Raw genomic sequence first — 26,967 nt, 5'->3', positions numbered from 1 at the left:
CACAAGAAAGCGAACAACTGTCAGAGAAAAAGTAAAAACACCTGCCAACCTGCCAAATGGACAGTGAGAAGCTGTAGAGCCCACCTCGGCTCAGCTTGCGACCGCTGTCTGGTATTTCAGCCTCAGAAAGCCCTTGGGTGCCCTTATTTCATGGCACCAAATGAGACATGCTGCTGGCAGATGACATGTTCCCTGGGGATCCGATCACCCCGCGGTGCTGAGAGGGGAGTTGCATTAACAACACCTGGGTACCTTCCTGCTCACACGCTGTTTATACTGGCATGGTCATCTGCGGGAGGGTGATGCGTCTGAGTAAGGAGGAAGGGCACTGTCAGAGGGTAGGGGAGTGTATCATGTCCTTGGCAAATGCCCTGATTGTGCCACCTCGCAGATCTTCAAGGGATTCCAAAAGAGATCAACACCGTTTGTTGTTACCATCGTATTGTGGTTTTCACTCAGACTTCCGACAGTAACAGTAAACCGAACTGGTGTTTGCAGTCATTCCAGCGTGGCTCCAGGGTGACCCAGCGGTACCGCACAAAACGATCATTATTGTATCACATCATGCTCATCCCTTCTCACACAGGATCCTACCTTCAAAAATTCTAAAGCGTATTATTCTAGAATTTAGATTAAAAAACATACCAGGCCTTCCTTTTGATTCACAGACCATCTATGGTCTGCCACTCTAGTGCTAAAGACCACGGGCTACTAACTAGCCGCACCCGGCCATTAACCATCCTCATTTTTAGGTCTCGGTACTATCCGGTTCGTCAGAACCGGAAGTAGCGAGATCTTATGTCTCTTAGAGGGGCTCTTCATCCCGCCTCTAATTTTGGCTCTCTCCCATTGGCTGGCTTCCTAAATGGAGGCCAGCCATTGGAGGAGAGAGCCGTTGCTCCAAATAGGCGCCATCCTTTTCGGATTTGGAGGTGTGTTCGGTGTTGCCCCAGTATTGGAACTTTCATAGATTCCCATGCTTTGTATCATTCCCCGTCGTCGGAATGGGAGCCTCGGTAAATAGTAAAAAACTAAAGTAGTAAGCACAAAGTGAAAAAATAGGCCTAGGCCTCATCTCATTTTGTAGCTTATCCACCTCTTTGTGTAAAAGAGACCAAATTCCTGCAGCAGCCAATCAGAGCAGCCTCACCCCATAGAACCTTCCTGAGAGAAGCTCAGAGCCTCAGATTTTCTACCGCACGTTGTGCAAGGGAGTCTCCATTGAGCTCTGCTCAGTTTTCTTCAGTTTTTTCTTCAACAACTTGGATTTTTCTCAACATGTCGGAGAGGAAAGCCCTTTTTAGAGCCTGTGCCACCTGCTCTAAGAAGAGGTTGTTTGTCGAGGACAAACATGAGGATTGTATCTACTGTTTGTATCCGGACCACAAACCGTTAGACTGTCCGATTTGCAGATCCTTCTCAGCCAAGACCCAGAGGGACAGAGAAGGACGTCTCCTCACATGGCTTCAGAAGGTGAAGGACCGAAAGGACATTATCTCTTCGGACAGTGAGGGCTCCTCGTCTATGGTGTCATCCAGGAGGTCTCAAAAGAGGGGTAGGTCCCCCCTTTCTGCTTCAGACGAGTCCCGTCACAAGGCCTTACCAGGGACCTCTGATAGGTCTGACAGGCCGGCTGCCCAAAAATCTCCTCACCGAGGTGAAAAGGAGAGGCAGGGTAAGCCTGAGGAACTTCTGACATCAAAAAAGGTGAGAAAGGCTTCTACAGTCTCTTCGCCTTCCTCAGAGAAGGATCGTGGGGTCAAAAAACCTTCAACCCCGATTCAGGAGGTGGCTTCAGACAAGAAGCATAAACCGTCGACGACTAAACTCCCAGGTACGTCGTCTACGAGTGTTAAAAAGGACAACTCTACCAAGGTTGCCTCGTCGACGGGCTCGTCGACGATGGCTGCGTCGACGCCGTCTCCGTCGACTGCTTTCAAGGCTCCGGAATCCTGCTCGTCGTCGACGAGGGTGACCACCTCCACGTCGACGACAATGTCTGCAAAGCTGCCGTCGACGGCGGTGTCGTCGACGAGGACGACTTCGACGACGACGATATCGACGACGCCGGTTGCCATGCTGATGACGACGAGCTCGTCGACGGTCCCGTCGACGATTCCACCATCGTCGACGATGAGCTTCACCTCGTCGACGACACTATCCTCGTCGACGAAGACAGTTTCTATGTCTACGCTTCCACTGTCGACACTGATACAGAAGACCTCCCCGTCGACGACGGCCTCGTCGACGAGGGCCTCGTCGACGACGACCTCGTCGACGATGGAATTGGCGGGAAAACATGTTTTTTCGCTGAAAAGGAAGCATATCACGCCAGAGATGACGTCTCCTCGCCAGGTTCAGAAGCTACCACCAACACTACTATTGGAGGATGACTCTGAGGAAGAGACTTTCAGTGAATTTGGGCAGGCCTATAGCCCTTCTGACCTCCAGGTTAAGGTGCAGGAGTTTAGCTCTGAGGAGGAGCAGATGGAACGACAGCACTATGCTCCAGAACATTATTATGAGGAGGAATGTACTGCTTCCAGGCAGGTGCCTCCACAACAACCGATGCGTCAGTTACCCGAGGGTATGGTGGCAATACCATCCGCTTTAGTGACGGATTTACAACTTATGTTGCGGGATTACAAGCAACGTTTCCCGACGCCTCCGGAAGGCCAGCAAGTGCGCTCCACGACACCTCCGCCTCAGACATTGCGTCCTGTGGCAGACCATTCTTTACCCTCAAGAGAGCGTGCCGCTGCGCTGGAAGGGCGCCCTCAAGAGGTAGTGCAGGTGCAGGACACTGATGATGATGATGATGCTGCGTCTTCAGATGCAGACCAGCAAGCGTATCCTGATCAGGATCAACAGACGCCATGGAATACTACTGACCCTATGGATCCGGACAACACCGACCCGGATAATATTACTTCGCCTCCAGCGGATGTTGGAGGGTTTCACAACTTAATGGACAGGGCATCCAAAAGATTTGGTCTCCCAGTGACCACAGTGCAATCGGATTGCTTTTTATATGACTTTAAAGAACCATTCAGGAAGTCAGTGAGGTCCATTCCAATCATCGAGCATGTCTGGTCTGAGGGCTTGAAGGCTATGCATAATCCGGCTACAGTCCTCCCGGTACTTCCGAGACTAGAAAAGAAGTATAAGGCACCGGATGGCAGTCCAGCATGTTTACTTGGCCAACCGAAACCGGATTCGGTCATTTCGCAGGCTGCCCAGAGCAAGTCCAAAAATCCTTCTGCGCCGATGACTACGCCGCCGGATAAGGAGGGCAGGCGCCTAGACAATGTGGGCAAGAGGTTTTCAGCTATGGCCAGTCTCCTGGTTCGGGCGGCCAATGCGTTAGCGATTCTGGGACGCTATGATCGACAAATGTGGTGCGATCTGGCCCCATTTGTTGACGAACTGCAGGATTCGTCTAAGGAAGATGTCAAGAAAATTTTGCTCGAAGGGGAGCGGGCCTCTTCGGAAGTCATTGATGTGGCAATGGATATTGCAACCACCGCATTCCGTGCACTAGCTGGCTCGGCGGTTCTGCGACGCCAGGGGTGGTTAAAGGCCACATGGTTCAGGCAGGAGGTACAGAATAAGATCTTGGATCTGCCATATGACGGTGAGATGCTATTTGGCAAGCACGTTGATGAGGCCCTGCAGGGAATCAAAAAGGACACGGATACAGCTAAGTCCTTGGGTACATTACAGTATCGTAAGGTGCCCTTCAGAGGAGCTAGAGGAAGAGGCTTTTCGTCTTACCGTGGAGGTAATCAAAATCGCTACTCCTCTGGATCTCAGTCCAGCCAGTCGTATAAACCACAATACACTCAAAGGGGCTCTTTCTCTCGCCAGCAGCCTAGAGGACGCCAGGGGCAGCAAAGGAGAGACAACACCAGGAAACAATAGCGGCCAGGTGGCTCTTTCCACTGTTCCTGTTCCCTCATTCACATCTGTGGGGGGCAGGATTTCCCATTGCCTACACAACTGGATAATTATTACATCGGATCAGTGGGTCCTCCAGATTGTCAGAGAGGGACACACATTGGAGTTTCAAGACCTTCCTCCAACAAGAGCGCCGGATGCCTTCCTTCCGAAACATCTCAGGCTCCTTCATCTCGAAGCCCACCAACTTTTCATCAAGGGGGCAGTAGAGCCTGTACCTCTTTCGCAAAAGGGAAAGGGGTTCTATTCCAGGTTCTTCCTGGTTCGGAAGACAAAGAACAAGTGGCGTCCAATTTTAGATCTACGGCAGCTCAACACTTATCTCGTGAAGTTGTCCTTCAGGATGGTCACTCTTCAGGACATCCTTCGTCTGCTCAATCCGGGGGATTACATGGCGACCCTCGATTTGGAGGACGCCTACTTCCACGTTCCTATCCATCCAGCTCACAGGCAATATCTGCGCTTTACAGTGGGCAAGAGTCACTTTCAATTCAAGGTACTGCCGTTTGGTCTCCGGTCCGCCCCACGGATCTTCACAAAGGTTCTGGCTCCGGTGGCAGCTTTTCTCAGAAAACAAGCTATTCAGGTGTTTCCATACCTGGACGATTGGCTGCTGAAAGCTCCATCTGTTCAAGAAGCGTCCAGTGCAGTCCGGACGTGCAAGGATCTGTTCGAGAGGCTAGGTCTTCGCCTCAACAAGGAGAAATCGGTTTTATACCCAGCCAGGTCAACAAGGTTCCTGGGTGCCATCCTGAACACGGACAGTTGCTTAGCCCTTCCATCGGAGGAGCGCCAGACCAAACTAATGTGTTCAGCTCGTCTTCTCCAATCTCGAAAGACACTGACAGTTCGCAAGTACAAGTCGCTTCTCGGATCGATTTCATCTTGCATTCCTTTAGTTCCGCACTGCAGGCTCAGGATGCGTCCACTACAAGAGCAACTGGACAGGCAGTGGCGGCAAGTCACAGGATCCTTCGACGACAAAGTTGTCGTTACCAAAGAAATGAGAAAAGCAGGCGGCTGGTGGCTGGAAAAAGACAATCTTTCCAAGGGTTTATCGTTCCTCATTCCTCCATCTCCCCTGATTGTAACAACGGATGCTTCCATGGAAGGATGGGGAGCGGTCCTCCAGGAGCTGAAGGTCAGCGGTCACTGGAGTCCAGTGCAACGCAAGTTCCACATCAACCTCCTGGAACTTCTTGCGATCCGCTTGGCGCTTCAAGCTTTTCTTCCGAGGATTCAAAACAGGACAGTGCTGGTTCGTACGGACAACACTACAGCCATGCACTACATAAACAAACAGGGTGGCACAAGATCCTCCACCCTCTCCAAGGAAGCCCAAACGATATGGAACTGGTTGATACAGAACAACGTCGCCCTTTCGGCGGAACATCTAGCGGGGACGCTCAATGTCAGGGCGGACGCTTTGAGCCGTCAGAGGACAGTCTCTCACGAGTGGGAGCTGGATCAGACCGTTCTGGAGGATCTCTTTGCTCGATGGGGGACACCATCAATCGACCTGTTTGCGACTCCCCAGAACGCCAAATGCCTGTCCTTCGCAAGCAGGGTTCACCATCGGGAATCCTTGGGGAATGCGCTTTTGATTGCCTGGTCAGGCGCCTTTGTTTACGCTTTTCCTCCCATTCCACTGATTCCGAAGTTGGTCAGCAAACTCAAGGTGGAACCGTGCAGGATGATTTTGATCGCTCCAGCATGGCCCAGACAAGTTTGGTACTCGGAGCTACTTCTCCTCTCCCAGGACCAGCCAGTTCTCCTTCAGCCTATTCCAACTTTGCTAACAATGTCTCACGGTCAGGTTCTACATCCGGACTTGAAGTCCCTGCGATTGACAGCGTGGCTCCTGAGTTCAGAGAGTTCCAGGGATTAGATCTCCCAAGTGAATGTAGAGACATTCTGGCTCAGGCTCGGGCCCCTAGTACCAACAAGACCTATCGGGCCAAATGGAAGAGATTCTGTGTTTGGTGCCAGAAGGAAGGTTTACACCCGTATACTTCTTCTCCACACAAGCTCTTGCCTTACCTCCTTTCTCTGGCAAAATCGGGATTGGCTCCATCGTCGATAAAAGTCCATCTGGCAGCCATCTCTAGATTCAGACGTTCATCTTCAGGGCCTTCCCTATGGTCGGCTAGGATTGTCAAACAGTTCCTGAAAGGTTTGTTCAGGGTTTTTCCTCCAGTTCGGCCACCTCCTCCAACCTGGCACTTGAATCTGGTTCTGTCATCCCTCATGAAAGCCCCTTTTGAACCTGTGCATAAGTCTGACCTTAAGTTTCTTTCCTGGAAAGTGGCTCTTCTCTTGGCCCTGACATCGGCTCGTAGAGTAAGCGAGATACAGGCTTTCACGATTGAGGAACCTTTTCTCCAGTTTAAGAATAATGTGCTGATTCTACGGACAAATCCTAAATTTATCCCGAAAGTTCCTTCGGAATTCCACCTAAATGAACCCGTGGTCTTGAAACCATTTTTTCCAAAACCTTCTTCACCTGCGGAAAGAACTCTGCACTCTCTGGACATTCACAGATGCCTGAAATTCTATCTGGAGCGAACGAAGCAGTTCAGGAAATCTTCACAGCTCTTTGTCTCCTTCAGTGCTCCACGCAAGGGTTGTGCGGTTTCGAAGGCTTGTATTTCCCGTTGGATTTCCAGTGCTATACAATTTTGTCACCAGGCGGCTGGGAAACCTCTGCAGCGAGCAGTCCGTGCTCACTCTACCAGATCCATGGCTTCATCTGCGGCGTTATTCGCAGGAGTCCCTATCAAGGACATTTGCAGGGCGGCTACGTGGAGCAGTGTCCACACCTTCACCCGCCACTATTGTCTGGATTCTTCTGTGAGGGAGGATGCAGCAGTGGGCCAAGCAGTCCTGAGGAACCTTTTCCAATAAGTCGGTGAGCTTTCCTTTCTATCCCGCCTTCCTTGGCATATTTTGTATACTGCATTATTGTCATATTTCATGATCCTATGTGTTATACTGTTTTACAGAGATGTGTCACATTTTCAGGTTTAGGTATGACAAAATATGTTTTTCTTTACTGCTAGTTACTCTGATACAAAGCATGGGAATCTATGAAAGTTCCAATACTGGGGCAAGAAAACAAGTTACTTACCTGTAACTTTGGTTCCCCAGTATTGGTAACTTTCATAGATTCCCATGCGCCCACCCGCCTCCCCTGGGAAAGCTCACTCTTCTGATCTTGATGGATAGCTATATACAACGGCTACGAAAATCTGAGGCTCTGAGCTTCTCTCAGGAAGGTTCTATGGGGTGAGGCTGCTCTGATTGGCTGCTGCAGGAATTTGGTCTCTTTTACACAAAGAGGTGGATAAGCTACAAAATGAGATGAGGCCTAGGCCTATTTTTTCACTTTGTGCTTACTACTTTAGTTTTTTACTATTTACCGAGGCTCCCATTCCGACGACGGGGAATGATACAAAGCATGGGAATCTATGAAAGTTACCAATACTGGGGAACCAAAGTTACAGGTAAGTAACTTGTTTTCTTCTTCTTTCCACTTTTTAGGCACGCCTACTTTTGAACACCGAACACGTCCCCAAATCCGAAAAATCTCAGAGCTTTATGCCGCCATTTTGTTTTCTTCGTCTCTGTCCTCTCCTCGCTGTCCTCTTGCTCTTGTCTTCTGCCCGTGCCGTGTCTATTTCCCGCCCCCCTCCCGCTGTCCGTGTCTTTTTCCCGCCCCCTCCCGCTGATGAGGTTGCAGCTCTCACAAGAGCGGGGCACCGGCCTTCTGCTTCATGTGCGCTGATAATAAAGTGGAATGTGGGAGATTAGATGCCCAGCGGGGAAAATCCTGGAAGCTTCTGCCCGTCCGGCACCTCGATCAGGATGGGGAGAGGACAAGGGCGGCCGGGCTGCAATTCCTCGTAGAGTGGAGCGCTCTCAAGTCAATCTACGCAGCTTCCAGGCTCCGAGTCCCTCACCGCTACAGTTCTGACACCTACCTCACTTCCCCTTCCTTCAGGACATAAGGAGGCACTACGGCGGTCACATCCAGATTTTCTCCCGGGGCCCCACAGCCGGTAGCAACCACTGCTGAGGGCAGGCCCCCGGGGGTCTAATTGCCAGAGCGGAGCACAGTCATTGAGACAGTCTCAGTGTGGCGTGCAAATCTGAAAGCCGCGCGGCACCGTGGGGCTGGCGCCCCGGCAGATTGCAGTTTTACCCACCCGTCATTCGGCTTCCCCTCCCGAACATTTTGAAGTATTTCTACCTGCCCCCGACCTGATGGCCCCCAGCCTGCCCATAACAGAACTGAGGCCCAGGCAACACACTTCGAAGTGCAACCCCGGGGGGAGGTAACACAATGAAAGCCATGCTTGCGTTTTACAAGCGAAGTGGGCATGCCGAAGAGAGTCGGCCAGAGTAGCGCGTGACAGGTACGCTCCCCTGCAAATCTGCCTGTGTCCACAATTACTCAGTGAGCGTGGCACCCATCTTTTGTACCAAGCGTGCTCTCACACGAGCTGTCCCGGGACCGAACGTGGCTGCACTGTACTTACATCGACACAGCCTAGCTGTTCCCCCCACGTCCGACAGACCCAGGGTTGACCCTCGGGCCCCCTTCCCGGTATGCTCTTCCTACTCTGTGCCCGACGATCGCTCAGCAGGGGGCGAGGACAGCATGTGTGGTGAGGTTACCCCTCCATCCGTGGCCACGGGCCGTCCGGAGAAACGGTTTTCAGTTCGCTGCCCCCGGGGGTTGTTTATAGCAGGTATTGCTCCCTTGCAGTGAGTGTGCAATCGAACTCCGCATTATTAGTCCCACCGAGCAGCTGGGGTTCCACCATGCCGCGGTTGCCACTTCAGATAACCTGAGCTGCACGTCAAGGGGGCCATATAGCATTCCCCCCACGGCCTGCTGAAGGACAGCCTGCAATACTCCGTGTGTGTGCATCCGACCAAGCGTGGACAAACTGTATCCGTGCCACCACCTTTGGGCAGAGGCGGCGTGGAGGCAACGAGGAGGCAACGAGAGTCGTTGCTCCCCCCCCCCCATCGTCCCATATGACTACACACGCTGGGGTACGGCAGACGCACTGGGGCTAGGTGTGCCGTCTACTCACCCGAAGCCCGTCTGCGGCCTCATTGCATGTGCAGGCAGTTGCTTGTTGCCGATAATAAAGTGGAATGTGGGAGGTTAGATGCCCAGCGGGGAAAATCTTGGAAGCTTCTGCCCGTCCGGCACCTCGATCAGGATGGGGAGAGGACAGGGGCGGCCGGGCTGCAATCCCTCGTAGAGTGGAGCGCTCTCAAGACAATCTAGGGAGAGCCTCCTCCACGCAGCTTCCAGGATCCGAGTCTGGCCCCCGCTAGCCGAGCCCCGGGCAGCCGCAAACGTCTTCAGCAGGCTATGCACACCGGAGCCGGCGCCCCGGGGAACCAGAGCCAGGACCACCAGCACATACCCCTCATCTAATTTTACACTTTTGTGCTTTGAGAGACCGGTTTTAGGTAAATATTTAAATGCACCCTTAATCTATGGCAATATATAACAACATTTAAATGTCCCTTTTTATTGCTGATGGAAATCGACCTCGTTAACTTGATCCTCTAGTCTGGATCGAGTATTTTGGAGTGATGTTTTTTGAATTTGACAGAGTAAAGGGTGTAAGCATGTATTGTGTACTTTTAAACCACGTCCTTTTTAATTTATTCCCAAATGGTTATTTTACTTGCTGCGGGCCTACGACAGAGTTGAGCGGTATACGCAGTGTGATTACGTCTGAAATTATGCTGAAAGTTAGGCCACGCTTACAGGGGAAAACCACTTCTGTGAGCTGCCATCTTTGTTCTTTATGTGAATCATGACTGACTCCCAATAAATGACCGACCCATGCACCGCACACTATAGAACAGATCTCTACTCTCTGACGCCTGCGCCATTGGTTAGTCACTTGCCCAGTTAGCTCAACGCTTGAGGATGAGTCTGTTCCAAGGCCCCTATTAAGCAAAGGATACATTAAGCTGAAACTTTCAGAAGTTATGAATTCCTGTATTAGGTCTCGGCCTGCATAGGCCGGAGCCATGGGGCCGTCTATCGTGAGAGGTGACATATTAAAGCGTCCGGCAAGTTCCTCATCCACCTGTACTCTTCTTTCAGGTAGATTTCCGAGGGGCGGGTGCAGCTTCTTCCCAAATAGCTAGAGAAAAGTAAGAGTCGCTATTGACAGGCTCTAGTGCACTCAGTGTGTGGGAGGCATGGTAGTGGTTATGAAAAAGCATACACACGCTACAGATGTGATTACAAGAATGATTGTCAATGGCACAATTACATTTGTACTATTTTAAAGAGTATTTGCACAGAACCATTACTTTAATTGTGAGTAAACAGTTCAAGGTTCACGAGTAAGGATTTTTTGGGCTTTAAACCTAAAAAAACTTACTGCAGATGCGATCACGTCTTTTGTGCTTGATCATGAAAAATAAAACGTTTAGGCTGGTATGTTATTCGCTTGCCAGATGTTATAGCAGTGTTGCTCCTGCTCACAGTGTTAAATTCTGCTAAAAACATGGGTGGCTCATTTGACTGTGGATCTGTGTGTGAGTAGTGAGTGCAGTGTGCAGAGTAGTGAGTGCAGTGTGCAGAGTAGTGAGTGCAGTGTGCAGAGTAGTGAGTGCAGAGTAGTGAGTGCAGAGTGCAGAATAGTGAGTGCAGTGCAGAGTAGTGAGTGCAGTGCAGAGTAGTGAGTGCAGTGCAGAGTAGTGAGTGCAGAGTAGTGAGTGCAATGCAGAGTAGTGAGTGCAGTGCAGAGTAGTGAGTGCAGAGTAGTGAGTGCAGAGTAGTGAGTGCAGAGTGCAGAGTAGTGAGTGCAGTGTGCAGAGTAGTGAGTGCAGTGCAGAGTAATGAGTGCCGAGTAGTGAGTGCCGAGTAGTGAGTGCCGAGTAGTGAGTGCAGTGCAGAGTAGTGAGTGCAGTGCAGAGTAGTGAGTGCAGTGCCAAGTAGTGAGTGCCGAGTAGTGAGTGCCGAGTAGTGAGTGCAGAGTAGTGAGTGCAGAGTGTTGTGTGCTTTTGAGTGCAGAGTGCTGTGTGCTTTTGAGTGCAGAGTGCTGTGTGCTTTTGAGTGCAGAGTGCTGTGTGCTGCTGAGTGCAGAGTGCTGTGTGCTGTGTATTGGCAATGTAAATGACAATGCCATTTATTTATGATTTAAAGAAAAAAAGAAATGTCATGAGCAATGCCAATAGCTCTACCTTTAATGATGCCGAGACCATTGCATTGTAAATGCTTGTTTGTCATTAAAGCACTTTCTGCGCCCATTCGTAGCCATCGCTGGCCCTGGAGGAGTGCCACTGGCACTGGGCTAGAAGGATTCACGCAGTTCATTCGCAGGCAGCGGAAGACGCGTGCATCTTCCATGCACTGACTGAGGTGCGCGCGCTTCTTGAAGCTGCATCAGTAAAATGACAAATCTAATCTGACAGAGAGAGCTATAAAGCATCCCGGAGAGAAGGGCATCTGCAACGGGTCATTTGTCTTCATTTGCTAGAAAGACTCCCACATTTAATCTAGTTGCCTTTGATAATTAATTGTTAAACGCAATTACAGCTGTAATCAACATAATGTTTAACTGCATCCTAGTGGCAGCTCAGAAGGGCCACTGCAAACACGAGCAAAACCTTTCAAAATCAAAGCGGCATCTATGGGTCATCTATATCTCTAATCCTTCAAGCCAGCCAGGATATAGTAAACGTGTGCCCTGAATGTGTGCAAAAACATGTCAGTCAAGTAAGACAGGGCACATTGTATGTGTAATTAGAGAAGCAATCCACGATGTTTATAATTATTTACCTAACATATGGACCCTCCTAGATGTACTTGTGGCATTCTGCCTGCTTTTAATTAAATATTAATACACTGCAGTGGTGTGTGTCACTGTCAGACTACGTGGTCTGACTGGGCAGAGCCAAAGACCCAGATAGAGGCAACTTAGCTTTCACCGAGGCCGTTATACAGTATTTTATGCGCACACTCTTCCTAGCATTGTTTGGAGTGCGCTTTTGTGCGTGTCATTAAGGTAGCCGGGCCCGCTCGCTTCCCCTCTTGTTCCAGCAGCAACACCCACATTGGAGCAGGAAAACTGCCAGTGTTATCACTACCTATTGCCCGGGGCACCTCTCTGGCACAGTGGCACCCAATCTTGGCCAGCAGCCATGGCAGAGAGCTGGGCCTACCTTCGCAGTTCAACAGAAGAGGTAAGGTTTGCAGACTGCCTGTCTCACACAGCATGGGTGAAGAGGAATTGATTATGAATATTATAGATTGTTAACCTTGTCATAAATTTCAGACTTTTCCTGAAAATTCTTTCTTTTTTTAAAATTAATATATTCATTAAACATGGCACATGTCAGCTGAATCTCTTGTATAATAGGAACATCTCAAATCTAATTAGTTGCCCCATGGGCAATAGACATGGAAAGAGTAAACTCTGGTGCAGCGGAACACCGAAGAATCTCACTGAGTTTTTATGTAGCTCCATGAAATTCTGCGGAGTACAACTCCGTGAGCTCCGCCCACCCTTATGTATCTCCTTCTCCTGCACTGTCCACTTTCGCCCTGTCGCAAGGGAACCACATCTTGCTCAACAACCGTGAAGGCTGGCATCAGACTTTATTACCATATCCTTATGTTGCCAAAAATGGCCCTCACATTCCAGGCCTCTGAGTTTCCTAGCTGCTACTCCATCTCTCCCATCGTCTCTGCATCTATCTGCACATTCTGGAAATATCTTACCCCTTTACACAGATAAGTGGCCTTCAACCTATGCAAAGCTCGATAACGCAATGGGGCTAGAAAAGCTGCCTGTATTGAAGCTGCTAACAAACCTAATACCCTTGCTATCTGACGTAAAGTGACCAATTCGTACAACAACATCGTCTTTATTTCCCTGTGGATCTTCTTCACTTTCTCAAATGGTAACTTCCACATACATTCCAACGTCCAAATCTGAAAGCCCAAAAACACAATCTCCTTTGCTGGCCTCAGACAAGATTTGCTTCTGTTCACTACAAATCCAAGATACAGTAACACTCACACTGCTAACTCCCAATGCTCCTGAGCCAATTCTATGTCAGGACCGGAGGCTTCAGATTATGCTTTTCTCTTTTCGCTGTTTATTAAACAGAAACCACATAGCAGCCAGAAAAGCAATCTTTTTTGTAAAGGATATGCTATACCACTAAACACTGGGATAAACATATCGCAAAAAACATTATAACACATGGGATAAACTACAACTCCCATCAGTCCATAAACATAGTCCTTCCATAGTGTCTACTGCGCTAAGGTAGGGCGTCCTTTTTGTGATCCCTCCCTCTTTCTTCGCTGCTTCGCAGCCAGTTAAGTGCCTTTCCCTGTTCTCTCCCTCGGTTTTGTGTGGTGAGAGCGTTTTGGGGTTTTGGTACTGTGAGCGTTTGGTACAATTGTGGGGCTCTTGTTGTGGGTTTAACAGTATTGTATTCCCTTACAGAGCCCTGTGTAATCACTCATTGTCGCGGGGACGCTTCGCCCCTGACGCGACTGTCCCCGGAGTTGCGGCTCGTTCATTTTGCCGCTGGAGGGCGCTGCCGCGTCTCGTTCTCCTCAGCGCGTCTTTCCCTTCAACGGGAGCTGCGCTGAGGAGAGCGATCGCGCCGGAGCCTTCGACTGCCGCCTCACCGTGACACCCGGCCAGGGTTGTACTGCCCCAGTTTCTTGACGCCCGTTGTGGGTCTGTACTTGCGGATTACCGCGTTGACGCCTGCGGGCGATATTTGCTCAGCACTTGCCGATTTTTCTCGGCGTGATCTGCCTATTTTTCTGTGAGCGCGCTAGGGGGGCGGCTTGAGACCCGGTCTTTGATAAGTGGGTCAGCGCGCTAAGAGGAGTGCTGCCTCTTGCTTTCTGGTGTGCCAGATTTTGAAAGCCCTTGCTAGCCTCCGGTTAGCCCATATTGCTGGTGCCTGTGCCAGCCTAACTCTCCTTCCCCTGCACTAAAGGACCTAGTCATGGCAGAGGGGTATTATGTTGAGGAGGAAACCCACCAGTACTTGGGGGATGACGAATTCTATGAAGCTGTTGATCAGTCCATCTATAGGTGTGTGCAGGAGATCGTGGGGCCTATGGAGGATAGACTCTCGGCCCGCATTGTGGAAGAGTGCGCTAAGTTGGCCTCTACACCACTAGGTACCCAGGGTAATGCCCCTACCACTTCAGAGGTTAAACCACCTGCCCCCAAGAAGGCATGCAGGGATGGCAGCTCCGGGGGGGCGCAAGGGGTGGATAAGGACGCCTTTGAACACCTCCGAGATGCGTTCCTGGCTAAGGCAACCGACCCTGACACCCCTGCGTCGCTCCCAGCCCCGGGCCCTTCGGGGTCGACCGCGACGGCCCCTTTCTCCCCGGCGGACACGGATGATGACGAAGATTCAGTGAGCTCGTGGCGCCCGTCCGGATCAGCGGCTGAGTTGCCTCATGATGCCTCGGGTATGCTTGACCCGGACGATATTATTCATCCGAGGTCGGCAGCCTGGGCACCGGGCGACAAAGTCGCGAAGTTCGTGGCGGGGCGTCTACGCAAGCCATTGGAAAAGGAGGCACGTAGTTGCCTCAGGGGAGAGTGTCCGCGGCCTACACTGGAGGGGAAAGTGGCCCTGACCCCCGAGTTAGACGGGAAAATGGCCACTTTTATGGCTAAGTTCGTTAAAGACCCGCGAAAAGGCATTGACCGTTCCTGGCGGTCATGCCAGGACAAGCTTTTAGATACCATAGGCCCCCTAACGAAGATCCTAGACATGGCGGAGGAGGCCAAAGTTTCCGGTTCCACCATTTCCCCAGAAGTTTTATCCAATTGGGCTCAGAGAGCAGTGATATTTTTGGGCAACGCTAACTGTGCCCTTTCGACGGAGCGTAGACGCTCGCTGCTCATTAAATTAGATCCCAAACTGGGAGACCTAGCCTCGTCGGAGGCGGGATCAGTGGCGCAGGGTGGCCTATTTGGGGATCCATTCATAAAAGAACTGGGGAAGTTTGTCTCCACCTTTTCATCCCTAGAAAGGGCACAATCCACCATCAAGAGGGTGTTTAACCAACGTTTTTCTCGGGGGGGGGCGGTCGTAGTAGGGGCCTCACGACCGGCCGTGGCGGACAAAACCAACCAAATAAGGGTCAAGGCTCCGGCAGAGGTCAATACAACTCCTCGGCCAATTACACTAACTTCTACCCCTCCAGGGGTCAACGCTTCAGAGGAGGCCGCGGCGTCTTCAGGAATAATGCAGGCAACAACAATTCTCACGGTGAGTGTAATCCCGGCGGACCAGGTTAAGATTGGGGGGAGACTGGCCTGCTTCCCGGAGGCCTGGTCAGCACTTACAAAGGACGCGTGGGTTCTTCAAACAGTGCGTGGTTTCCGCATAGACTTCTACGATCACCCGTTTCAATTAAGGGATCCACGTCCCATTCTTTTTTCCCAAGAGGATGCCCGGTTGATCGACGAGGAAGTCTCGGCGCTGTGCCGAAAAGGAGCCATCTGTCGTTCAACACAGCATCCCTCAGGTTTCCGCAGAAACATCTTCCTAGTGGAAAAGACGGATGGAGGCAAGAGACCTGTGATAAATCTCCGAGAGTTCAATGGTTGGTTGGTCTACAACCATTTCAAGATGGAGGGTATCCATCTTCTGAGGGACGTCCTCCGGTCGAACGACTGGATGGTCCGCTTGGACCTAAAGGACGCTTACTTGGTAGTGCCCATTCACCCGCCTCACCGTCGATTCCTGCAGTTCCTCTGGCGGGACCAGGTTTACGAGTTCACGGCCCTCCCTTTCGGGCTCTCCTCGGCTCCGTGGTGTTTCACCAAGCTGTTACGTCCAGCGGTGGAGGTTCTTCGTAGTCAGGGCATTCGGATGATCGTCTATCTAGACGATATCCTCTTGATGGCGCAATGTCCCAACAAGCTGATTCTTCAGCTCAACCAAACAATAACGTTATTGCAGGGCCTGGGTTTCATTGTCAACCAGGACAAGTCTGTCTTGACGCCTTCCCAGAAGATGGTGTTCCTGGCTTTCCTAGTGGACTCAGTGCAGGCCTCCCTCAATCTACCGTCACGGAAGATGGCCAAGATCAGGCACGAGCTCCGGCAGACTATCACCAAGGATCGCACGTCCCTGCGTCAGATCGCCAGGGTGGTGGGCCTCCTCTCGTCCTCCATCCAGGCGATCTTTCCGGGTCCACTTCATTATCGGGCCCTTCAGCGCCTCAAAGCGTATCACCTCTGGAAGGGTCTGTCTTACGAACAGTTGGTTCCATTGTCCGAAGAGGTAAAGGAGGAGATGTCCTGGTGGCTCTCCCACATGGAGGCCTGGAACAGCCGGGCGATATTCGGGTCGGTTCCAGACTTGATAATAGAGTCGGACGCCAGCAGATCTGGTTGGGGCGCCCGTTGCGGCGGTTTCCCCACAGGCGGAGGTTGGTCGTCAGAGGAGCAGCAACTCCATATCAATTGTCTGGAGCTGCTCATTAAATTAGATCCCAAACTGGGAGACCTAGCCTCGTCGGAGGCGGGAGCAGTGGCGCAGGGTGGCCTATTTGGGGATCCATTCATAAAAGAACTGGGGAAGTTTGTCTCCACCTTTTCATCCCTAGACAGGGCACAATCCACCATCAAGAGGGTGTTTAACCAACGTTTTTCTCGGGGGGGGCGGTCGTAGTAGGGGCCTCACGACCGGCCGTGGCGGACAAAACCAACCAAATAAGGGTCAAGGCTCCGGCAGAGGTCAATACAACTCCTCGGCCAATTACACTAACTTCTACCCCTCCAGGGGTCAACGCTTCAGGGGAGGCCGCGGCGTCTTCAGGAATAATGCAGGCAACAACAATTCTCACGGTCAGTGTAATCCCGGCGGACCAGGTTAAGATTGGGGGGAGACTGGCCTGCTTCCCGGAGGCCTGGTCAGCACTTACGAAGGACGCGTGGGTTCTTCAAACAGTGCGTGGTTTCCGCATAGACTTCTACGATCACCCGTTTGAATTAAGGGATCCACGTCCCATTCTTTTTTCCCAAGAGGATGCCCGGTTGATCGACGAGGAAGTCTCGGCGCTGTGCCGAAAAGGAGCCATCTGTCGTTCAACACAGCATCCCTCAGGTTTCCGCAGAAACATCTTCCTAGTGGAAAAGATGGATGGAGGCAAGAGACCTGTGATAAATCTCCGAGAGTTCAATGGTTGGTTGGTCTACAACCATTTCAAGATGGAGGGTATCCATCTTCTGAGGGACGTCCTCCGGTCGAACGACTGGATGGTCCGCTTGGACCTAAAGGACGCTTACTTGGTAGTGCCGATTCACCCGCCTCACCGTCGATTCCTGCAGTTCCTCTGGCGGGACCAGGTTTACGAGTTCACGGCCCTCCCTTTCGGGCTCTCCTCGGCTCCGTGGTGTTTCACCAAGCTGTTACGTCCAGCGGTGGAGGTTCTTCGGAGTCAGGGCATTCGGATGATCGTCTATCTAGACGACATCCTCTTGATGGCGCAATGTCCCAACAAGCTGATTCTTCAGCTCAACCAAACAATAACGTTATTGCAGGGCCTGGGTTTCATTGTCAACCAGGACAAGTCTGTCTTGACGCCTTCCCAGAAGATGGTGTTCCTGGCTTTCCTAGTGGACTCAGTGCAGGCCTCCCTCAATCTACCGTCACGGAAGATGGCCAAGATCAGGCACGAGCTCCGGCAGACGATCACCAAGGATCGCACGTCCCTGCGTCAGATCGCCAGGGTGGTGGGCCTCCTCTCGTCCTCCATCCAGGCGATCTTTCCGGGTCCACTTCATTATCGGGCCCTTCAGCGCCTCAAAGCGTATCACCTCTGGAAGGGTCTGTCTTACGAACAGTTGGTTCCATTGTCCGAAGAGGTAAAGGAGGAGATGTCCTGGTGGCTCTCCCACATGGAGGCCTGGAACGGCCGGGCGATATTCGGGTCGGTTCCAGACTTGATAATAGAGTCGGACGCCAGCAGATCTGGTTGGGGCGCCCGTTGCGGCGGTTTCCCCACAGGCGGAGGTTGGTCGTCAGAGGAGCAGCAACTCCATATCAATTGTCTGGAGCTCCTCGCAGGTTCTTTCACGGTCCGTTGTTGGACCAAAGACTCAGCGTCATCGTGCGTCCTTTTACGAATGGACAACATCTCGGCGGTGCGCTATGTCAATCACCTGGGCGGTCCTCGGTCCAAGGCCCTGGCGAATTTGGCAAAGGATTTTTGGGATTACTGCCTCGCCCACCAGGTCTCGGTGACAGCGGAGTACCTACCGGGTCGGGCCAACCAGGTGGCAGACTGGCACTCGAGGTACCTGCGGGACTCGAGTCTATGGAAGTTGGACACACAGGTGTTCCATTGGCTACAAACAATTTGGGGCCCGTTCTCGGTGGACCTGTTTGCGTCCCGCCACGACTTCCAGTTACAATGGTTCTTCAGCTGGAGGCCGGATCCTCTAGCGGAGGCCACGGATGCGTTCCTCCAAGACTGGAGTCAGGAACGCCCGTATGCTTTTCCACCTTTTTCGATGATAATGAGATCGGCGGCCCTTCTTCACCGCCAGCAGGCGGAAGTGGTGATGGTGACGCCATGGTGGAGGTCGCAAGTTTGGTTTCCGGTTCTTCTGGAACTTTCTTGGGATTCTCCAATCCTACTCCCCCGGCTCCCTCATCTTCTCCTCAATCCAGACGGGGACCCGCATCACCTGCTAATGCAGGATTCTCTCCGCCTCATGGCATGGAGGCTTTCCGGAGACGCTGGCCGCTCCCAGGCCTTTCGGGAGCAGCTGACTCCTTTTTGTCTAAAGCATGGGCCAGCAGTACCACGAGAGATATAGATCAGCGTGGTCCAGGTGGGTTCGTTGGTGTCTTCGACGGGACCTGGATCCCCTGGTCGCAGGAGTCGTTCACGTACTGAATTTCCTGGCGGAGCTAGCGACTAGTGGTTTGGCTTACCGAACAATTAATGCCATTCGCTCGGCGATTTCGGCGGCACATGAACAGATAGACGGTGCCCCGGTTGGCGAACACCTCTTGGTGTGCAGGCTCCTTCGGGGGGTACGCATTGATTTGCCCCCGGAGCCGAGGTATTCTGTCCTTTGGGACGTTAATGTGGTCCTGAATCTTTTCCTTTCCTGGCAACGGAATAGATATCTTTCTCTGAAAGAACTATCGGCAAAATTGGCCATGCTTTTGTGCCTGGTGTCGTGTCGTAGGGTGTCTGATGTACGTGCTTTGGATATTTCAGAAAGAGTGTTCTCCCGGATGGGGTTACCTTCACGGTGGGTCGTCGAACGAAGTCCGCAACGAGATCTATATCTTACCCGGCCTTCGTGGACGTTCCCAAACTATGTGTGGTCCAGTGCCTAAAAGCATACGAAGATATGACTTTAGAACTTCGTCCTCCGGGCGAACAGCAGCTCCTGATTGCACTGCGAAAACCGCACAAGGCGGTATCCTCTCCCACCATAGCCCGTTGGGTACGGTGGATACTGCAAGAGGCTGGTTTTGATACCAAGCAGTTTGGAGCTCATTCGGCCAGAGGTGCCATGGCCTCGAAAGCTTTCTCCTTGGGAGCGCGTTTGGAGGACCTAATGCGCGCTGCGGATTGGTCCTCGGATTCCACTTTCAAACGGTTTTATTTCAAGCCAGTGGTGGATATTGCGAATTTGGTGGTCAGTCAGCTTTAAACAAGCATAATCTGAAGCCTCCGATCCTGACATAGAATCAAAATTTGCCTAGCATAGTAACGGTAAGTTTCAATTCTATTAAGGACACGGAGGCGAGGATTATCCCACCCACATTCCTGCGGAGGTCCCTCCCCGTATTGGTGTAAGTAAACAACTTTTGAAGGTACTTGCTTCTAATGTATCTGCATATGTATTGTTCTTGACTTGTTCTGCTCAACTATGAAACATTTACGGCGCTGACGCTGTTGCTATTTTTCCTTCCAGGTAATGAGGCTAAACAGGATCGTGGTTGATTTGGCGTGACTCGCGCGAAGAAAGAGGAAGGGATCACAAGATGGACGCCCTACCTTAGCGCAGTAGACACTATGGAAGGACTATGTTTATGGACTGATGGGAGTTGTAGTTTATCCCATGTGTTATAATGTTTTTTGCGATATGTTTATCCCAGTGTTCAGTGGTATAGCATATCCTTTACAAAAAATATTGCTTTTCTGGCTGCTATGTGGTTTCTGTTTAATAAACAGCGAAGAGAGAAAAGCATAATCCTCGCCTCCGTGTCCTTAATAGAATTGAAACTTACCGTTACTATGCTAGGCAAATTTCGATTCCATGCTCTCTGATATTATCAAAATGTTGTCCTAATACGTTATCAGCCAGACACCTCTTGTCCAAAGCCAATTCACAATGAGCCTCATCACCTTGGTGATACACCAGAGAGCTGACGTCAAACCAAATGAAAGGCCTTTGAACCTCCACATTACCCCTTGCCAATGGAATCTTAAAAAGCCTTTCTATTCCCTTAAAAACTGGAAATGTTAGGTATGAGTCCTTCAAATCTAGATGTGTTAACCAATCTCCATTTCTTAACAGATCTTTCAACATATGAATGCCTTCCAACTTGAAGTGATTGCACTGAATCCATTCGTTCAATTCACTCAAATTTATTACCAGCCTCACATTTCCTGACTTCTGGTCTCTTACTTCCTGTTCTATTATCCTCTCTTTGTCCCTTGAGAATCTCTAGGCCCTTGGCCAACAGTCCTGCATCGAAACCTCTACACAATCTATCTAATACCCCTACACTGTCTGTAACATCCATGGATCTGCTGTATTCTCTTTCTATCTCTCTAAAAAAGGGGCCAGTCTGCCACCCAGTTTTATTGGGATACACAAAGGGTCTTTTGCCAAACATACATTGTTGTCCTCTTGCCCTCTTGTCTCCTCTACTCCTTCCTCTTCCCCTTTGACTCTGGGGATAGAAGCCATCTGTCTGATATCCGTAGGGCCTGAATCCACGCAAGAAAGACATCAGCGTGATTCCAAATCCATGGCCTGGGAATCAACCCTGCATTCTCTCTGCCCCACCAAAGCCCTTTCTGATATCCTTCTGTACCTTTTGTATGGAATTAAAAACCCAAGCGCACTGTGTCATCTCTTTCACAAATTCATCTTCAAATATCAGGCCTTTTGCCTCCTGGCCTGACTTCTTATTAGCAAGCTCTACCAACTTAGGACCAACCTTCATTAGTCTTATCTTACGATCAGCACACAATGCTGCATTTGTGTTTCCCATCAAACACACAGCTCGCTGCACTAATTGCCGCACCTCCAATACATCCACCGCAGTCTCCTGTAAATACACTTCATCACACATGTCAGAAATGTAGTTATGTGTCCTACAACATCTAACAAGCAATCCTGACATCCCTTCAAATCCTTGTCCAGTGCTCTTCTGTCATTCCTTCCTGACTTGTTCAGGAACGCCAACATCCTGGAGTCTAGCTCAGGCGTAAAAGCCAAATTATTGGCCAAAGGAGGCCTTGGGCATTCAGATTGAAGTCTAGTTCTCACTTCTTTAGGCATCTCCCGCCTAATCAGAAACTCCACATATTCTGCCACATGCTGTGTCGAAACCCACTGAGATGACAAAGAATTTTGTATGGAAGTGGGTCAAACAAAGTCCCCCAAGGGATCCTTCACCTGTTCAACCTGATCTTTTCCTCCAACTTCTTTCTTAATTATTTTGCTTTCTACTTCCTCATCCTCCGTGTCTCCCAAATCTGAAGAGTACGAGATCACGAAGTGCCAACTACTGGAAGACTCATCACAGGCCACCGCTCTGTGATCCCTTCTCATTAAACTCCATCTGAGTTGCCCTTTGTTTTTCCTTTGTTTTTCCTTTGGGCCAAACTGTTCTTCTGCCTTATTGCCTTTCATTTTTGGAGATGTTTCCTTCTTTGAGTCATTTTACGACCATCATTTGATCCTCCAGCCTTTACAGCTGCCATCTTCACACAACAAAACTTTTTGTCCTCAGCTTTACTACCACCAAATGTCCCTTCCAATCTTTCCATACAGTTGTCTAATTTCTTCCCCAACTGGCTGGCCAAAGAAGAAAAATGCCTTACTGACACAATCCTGTACCTTCTCATCTAAACTCTTTCCGAAGCACAACTGCTCCCCATACTTCTTATATAAAGATATCTACTAACCCTTGTCCTAGTAATCAAAATAACTCCTTTAACAAACCAATTTGTATTCTTATGAAGCAAATAATTCTACACTTACCTCAGAAGACCTCAACAACCAGCCTTCTTCAGTGCTGCCATCTCCGCAATGCCCTGAAACGAATCTGACTGGAAAATTAACGACTGTTCTAACCCCAAATATAGCCGCTCTCAGTGTACACACAAACACTGAGGTTCTCCCAATACAAAATGGCACCCGTTTCTTAGTACGAGTATGGCAACCGTTCAGGCCCAAACTTAATTCCGACTCACTCATCAATACGACCCAGCCCTGTCCTCCTGCAGGTATGACAAATTTCTTAATCTTCTTTTCTCTTTCCCGTACATTTTTTTATGTTTTATTCTTCAAATTAACACGTAGGCCTACACACGTAGGTGGAGGCAAGCATGAACATGCGCCTACGAACCATCACAATGAAACCCTCACATCTCCGGCACTGCGTGCAACTGTCCAATAAACGGCATAGTCCGCACGTGCAGCCTAGACACTGCAACTTAAATTCAGTGATGACTGCCTGAACACCCTGAGCTCTATGCCTCCCCGCCCGCCCAAAAATGGGCAAGTACCCAAGATGGATTCACCCCAACCATCCTTGCATGCACTCTGTTCACACTCAACCAAAAAGTCTTGCTAGTCGCACGGCTCACAAGAGTCAAAAGATCACAGTCTCTCTTATTCACTCAACATATTATCCATCACAAATCTAAAATTAAAAATGCCCTTTTACTCACCATACTGCATCAAGCTTAATCTCTATGCACCTATCACGCAAAATTCAGACTCTAAATGAGCCGAGGTTGTGAAATCGGACACACACCAAGTAACTCATCCTCTACTCACAGATAATAATTGTACTGCTTGCACATTGCCCTCGATTTTAAACACAACACATCAAAACGTCAAGAGCATGTCTGAATAGTGCTTAGTGAGCAGTAACAAAGAATGAAGATGTCTGCCTGACAGGGGATTATATATTGGATTAGAATAATCTAAAGATTCCTTTACTAAGTTCTAAGTGTTTGTTCAAGTTACTGATGTGATTTGGCAATAAAGAGGATACGCATAATATTAGCCTCCGTGCCTTGCCAAAAAATTGCGATTTGGCAATGGCCAATGGGCGGTTATGATAACAGGATTTGTTTGGTCATGGGACAATAAGAAATTGTGATATCCCTGTGGTGGAAGGGAAATGTGATATCACCATCATCAGAAAAATGGTGATGTCACAGAACAATGAGGGTCTATGATGTCACTATGGCCTGTGGAAACTGTGACAACAAAGACAATGAGAGATTGTGATACTACTACAATAGGTTGAAGGGAGTGTGATTTTGCTGGAGTTTGAGTTCTGTTGAAGATGATATCTCTGTGGGCAATGAAGGGTTATGATGTCACAGTGTGAAGAGGGGACTGAGTCACTATGACAGTGATGTCGCTGTTGTCAGGAATGTGAAATCACTTTCCGCAATTAATTATTATTCCAGTGTGGTTGGTTTGTGTATTACTGTGTTAAGAGAGATAGTGTGATGTGCTGTGGCCAGAGAAGGGTCAGCTGATTTGTACTAAAGGATTCAACCATAGTAATCTACACACATCTTTTAAGAGATCTGAATACCAGCAATCCTCTTTCTCCCTCCAGGGTCTCAATAGGCGCAGAGCTTAAACTTAATTCCAGTCCATTTAGAGGAACCTAATAAAGGCCACATATATTACATACCACCAGGCTTCAATTGGGCACCAGTGCCAGTTGATGACTGAGATGATAAAGTGAAACCATTTCAGAGTTTGCACCTTGCCATCTGCAGGATAACTGAGGTCTCGTTCCACTGTCACTTTGCGATAACAGATAATACAGAAACTCTGCATGTTAATGGCACACAGCTATTAGCATTGTTCCATTGGTGTTTCTGCATAATATTTATGCTGCTCTCTCCAGACGGGAGCAATAATTTGATGTTTCCCTGCATGCATCAATGCGGGCAGAAAAACAGATCAGAACATTTTAAAAGCTTCCGCCAGTTAGTAGCACAATTTGTTTTTGCTCCCGCATGGGGGAGTTTTGAAAATACTCCTGCCAGGCCGGATCAAACAAAGGTTTCTCTGCCCACGCTGGTGCGAGCAGAGAAACCACTGTATCCCAGGGGTGGACACTCCGGGACACAGCATTTGAGCTGACCCCAGGGCCAAAGAAGGTTCAGGGAGGGAGGCCTCATGGTCTAAGTCTGTTGAATGTCTCTGATAGGTCTACTACACTAAGAAGGCATTTCCATATCCTCTTAAGGTGTGACACTGTTTCAATACAAGACAAAGAAACTGAATGAGCATCGAGTTTGAATTGTCCTCTGGCTCCCTAGACACAAGTTTCACCCCTCACCCTCTTCAGATGGGAATAAAGAGGTAGATGCCCCTATCAAGAGACAGGCAAGGAGATGGTCCTTGTTTGAAGGACTTCAGTATAAGTGCTTTTACTTGGTTACTTTTATAAGAACCAAACTTACCCTACATTCTCCAGAGCTTATTGAGGTGACAAAACTCTTTCACCTGTTAATGTAGCTAAATTTGTTAGATATCCTTGCTCAACTAGAATAGGGCTTCAAAATATTGTATTGTCTTTAGTTTTAATTTTCATTTTTTTTAAATGTTATGCTTGTGCTGTGTTTATATTCAATAATATTTCATTAAGATGTATGTTTGCTATATAATCTTTTAGAACCTAGATGATTTTCAATGAGGAGGGAGATTCACCTTATGAAGGCCTAAGTTCACCATTGCAGGGGAATTTCTTTCACTCTCCTCTCTTCACAGTTTGAGTGGAGAAATATTGATCAAGGTAGTTTTCAGAAGGATTACGAGTGACACAACTTCTTCCATCAAAAGGTTTTTTCTCCAGAATCAACAAACTGCAATGTTATCTATGGAGATCTACCTGCTAGTTCAGTGGTAAAAGTTCAACAAGCATGAAAGTATGTAGACTATCCAAGTGATGGCATGAAGTGCACAAATTGACTTCACTAGTGCCTGGAACTTGAAACCTTCAGCCATTTTCACAAGGCTGGCCATTCACGGCTGATCACCCACCTGCCTTCCAACCTAATTCCATACTAGCCAATATAAGACTTCTGGTCATCCATCCAAAATAGGCTCCACTCATAGAGATTCAAACTTTTTGACAGAAGGAATTGTAACTTCAAGACTGCCTTAGATTTAAGAAAGCCCTGAACAAATATCTGTTACGTAGCAGATGGTCAGGATGCCTGTTATCACATTCAGAAAAATTATGGGTTTTCAGCCTTTTTATTGGAAATCTCCTTTTAGAATTTACAGACCTTCCCTTAGGTCTACCTTTAAGTAATGAGGATCTCACAAAGTGGTGAGTACATCTGCTTCAAGAGGCATTGTCTGTGTACCTTTAACTTAATGACTGGTTGAGTTTTCAATAAATCTGAAAATATGCCATTTCCCTTTATAGAGAATATAGTAGATTTGTGCAATATTGCAATTACACCTAACATTTCTGCCTGTGGAAAGAGCACACAACATTAATGCATCGATTGCAAAGTTTGAGTAGTACTCTGTTTTACCAACAAGATCAGTGTTAAGTCTTTTCGGGCTAATGGTATATTGTGTTTTGTCTCATACCTCAAATGTTGCTACGCGGGATGCACTTAAATGCATGCTACGCTCTGGTGGAACCAGTCTTACGGAAGCTTTAGGGACATATTTGTGATTGCTCCTCTTTACCTCTTGAATGGGGATTGAAGTCCTGTTCACTGCTGGGGGTCCTTTAGGGGCCGACTAGCCTACCTTTTACCTCCAGTAAGCCCCACGCAGTGGGATTGGTGAGAGGTAGACAAAGGCCATGCCCCCTTTCTCCACCACTCTACAAACGCGCCTCCTGGCGCATTGTAAGTTAGGGGATTAGGTCCCCTTGAATCCTGAGGGTCCCTGGGGTCGAACTAGCCCACCAGGTACCTTCAGTAAACTCCACAGAGCTGCATTGCAGGGAGGTGTAAAAAGGGGCGTGACCTGGACCACCTCTCGGCAACACAGCGCAGTGGCGCTTACTGGAAGCACCTGGTGGGCTAGTTGGCCCCCAGGGGCCCTCTAAATTGTAAGGGAATTAATTCCCCAACTTAAAAGGCGCCACAGGGCGTGTTTGCATAAATGTGACCTCAGGCCCCGCCCCCTCCCTTCATCACTGTGCAAACACGCCTATGGCACGTTTAAAGGATAAAGTCCCCTTGAATCCTGAGGGTCCCTCAGGTCCAACTAGGCCACCAGATACCTCCAGTAAGCGCCACAGAGCTTACTGGAGGTACCTGGTGGACTAGTTGGCCCCCAGGGACCCTCAGGATTGAAGGGGAATTAATTCCCCAACTCAAAACGCGCCACAGGACGTGTTTGCACACATGTCACACGAGGTCCTGTCCTCTCCCTTCACCACTGTGCAAACACGCCCTGTGTCGCGTTTTAAGTTGGGGTATAAAGTCCCCTTGAATCCTGAGGGTCCCTGGGGTCCAACTAGCCAACGAGGTACCTCCAGTAAGCGCCACAGAGCTGCGTTGCAGAGATGTGTAAAAAGGGGCATGGCCTGGAACACCTCCTGGCACGCAGGCCTGTGGCGCTTACTGGAGGTACCTGGTGGGCTAGTTGGCCCCCAGGGTCCCCCAGTATTGTAGGGGCATTTATTCCCCAACTTAAAACGCGCCACAGGGTGCGTTTGCAGAGTGTTCCTGGGAGGGGGGGAGGGCCTCTGGCA

At 49.6% G+C, this 26,967-nt stretch overlaps 1 protein-coding gene across 6 annotated transcripts in view; it reads right to left on the bottom strand.

Moving 5' to 3' along the window:
* Nucleotides 1–26,967, bottom strand: part of B4GALNT1 (beta-1,4-N-acetyl-galactosaminyltransferase 1) — a 613,238-nt gene that overhangs the window by 198,538 nt on the left and 387,733 nt on the right. The gene's annotated exons all lie outside the window — the stretch shown is intronic.

Source organism: Lissotriton vulgaris, chromosome 1_1 (genome assembly GCF_964263255.1).
Source record: "Lissotriton vulgaris chromosome 1_1, aLisVul1.2, whole genome shotgun sequence".
NCBI classification, from domain to species: Eukaryota; Metazoa; Chordata; class Amphibia; order Caudata; family Salamandridae; genus Lissotriton; species Lissotriton vulgaris.
The sequence above is the reverse complement of the archived record's forward strand: the minus strand, read 5'-3'. Positions and strand labels throughout refer to the sequence as shown.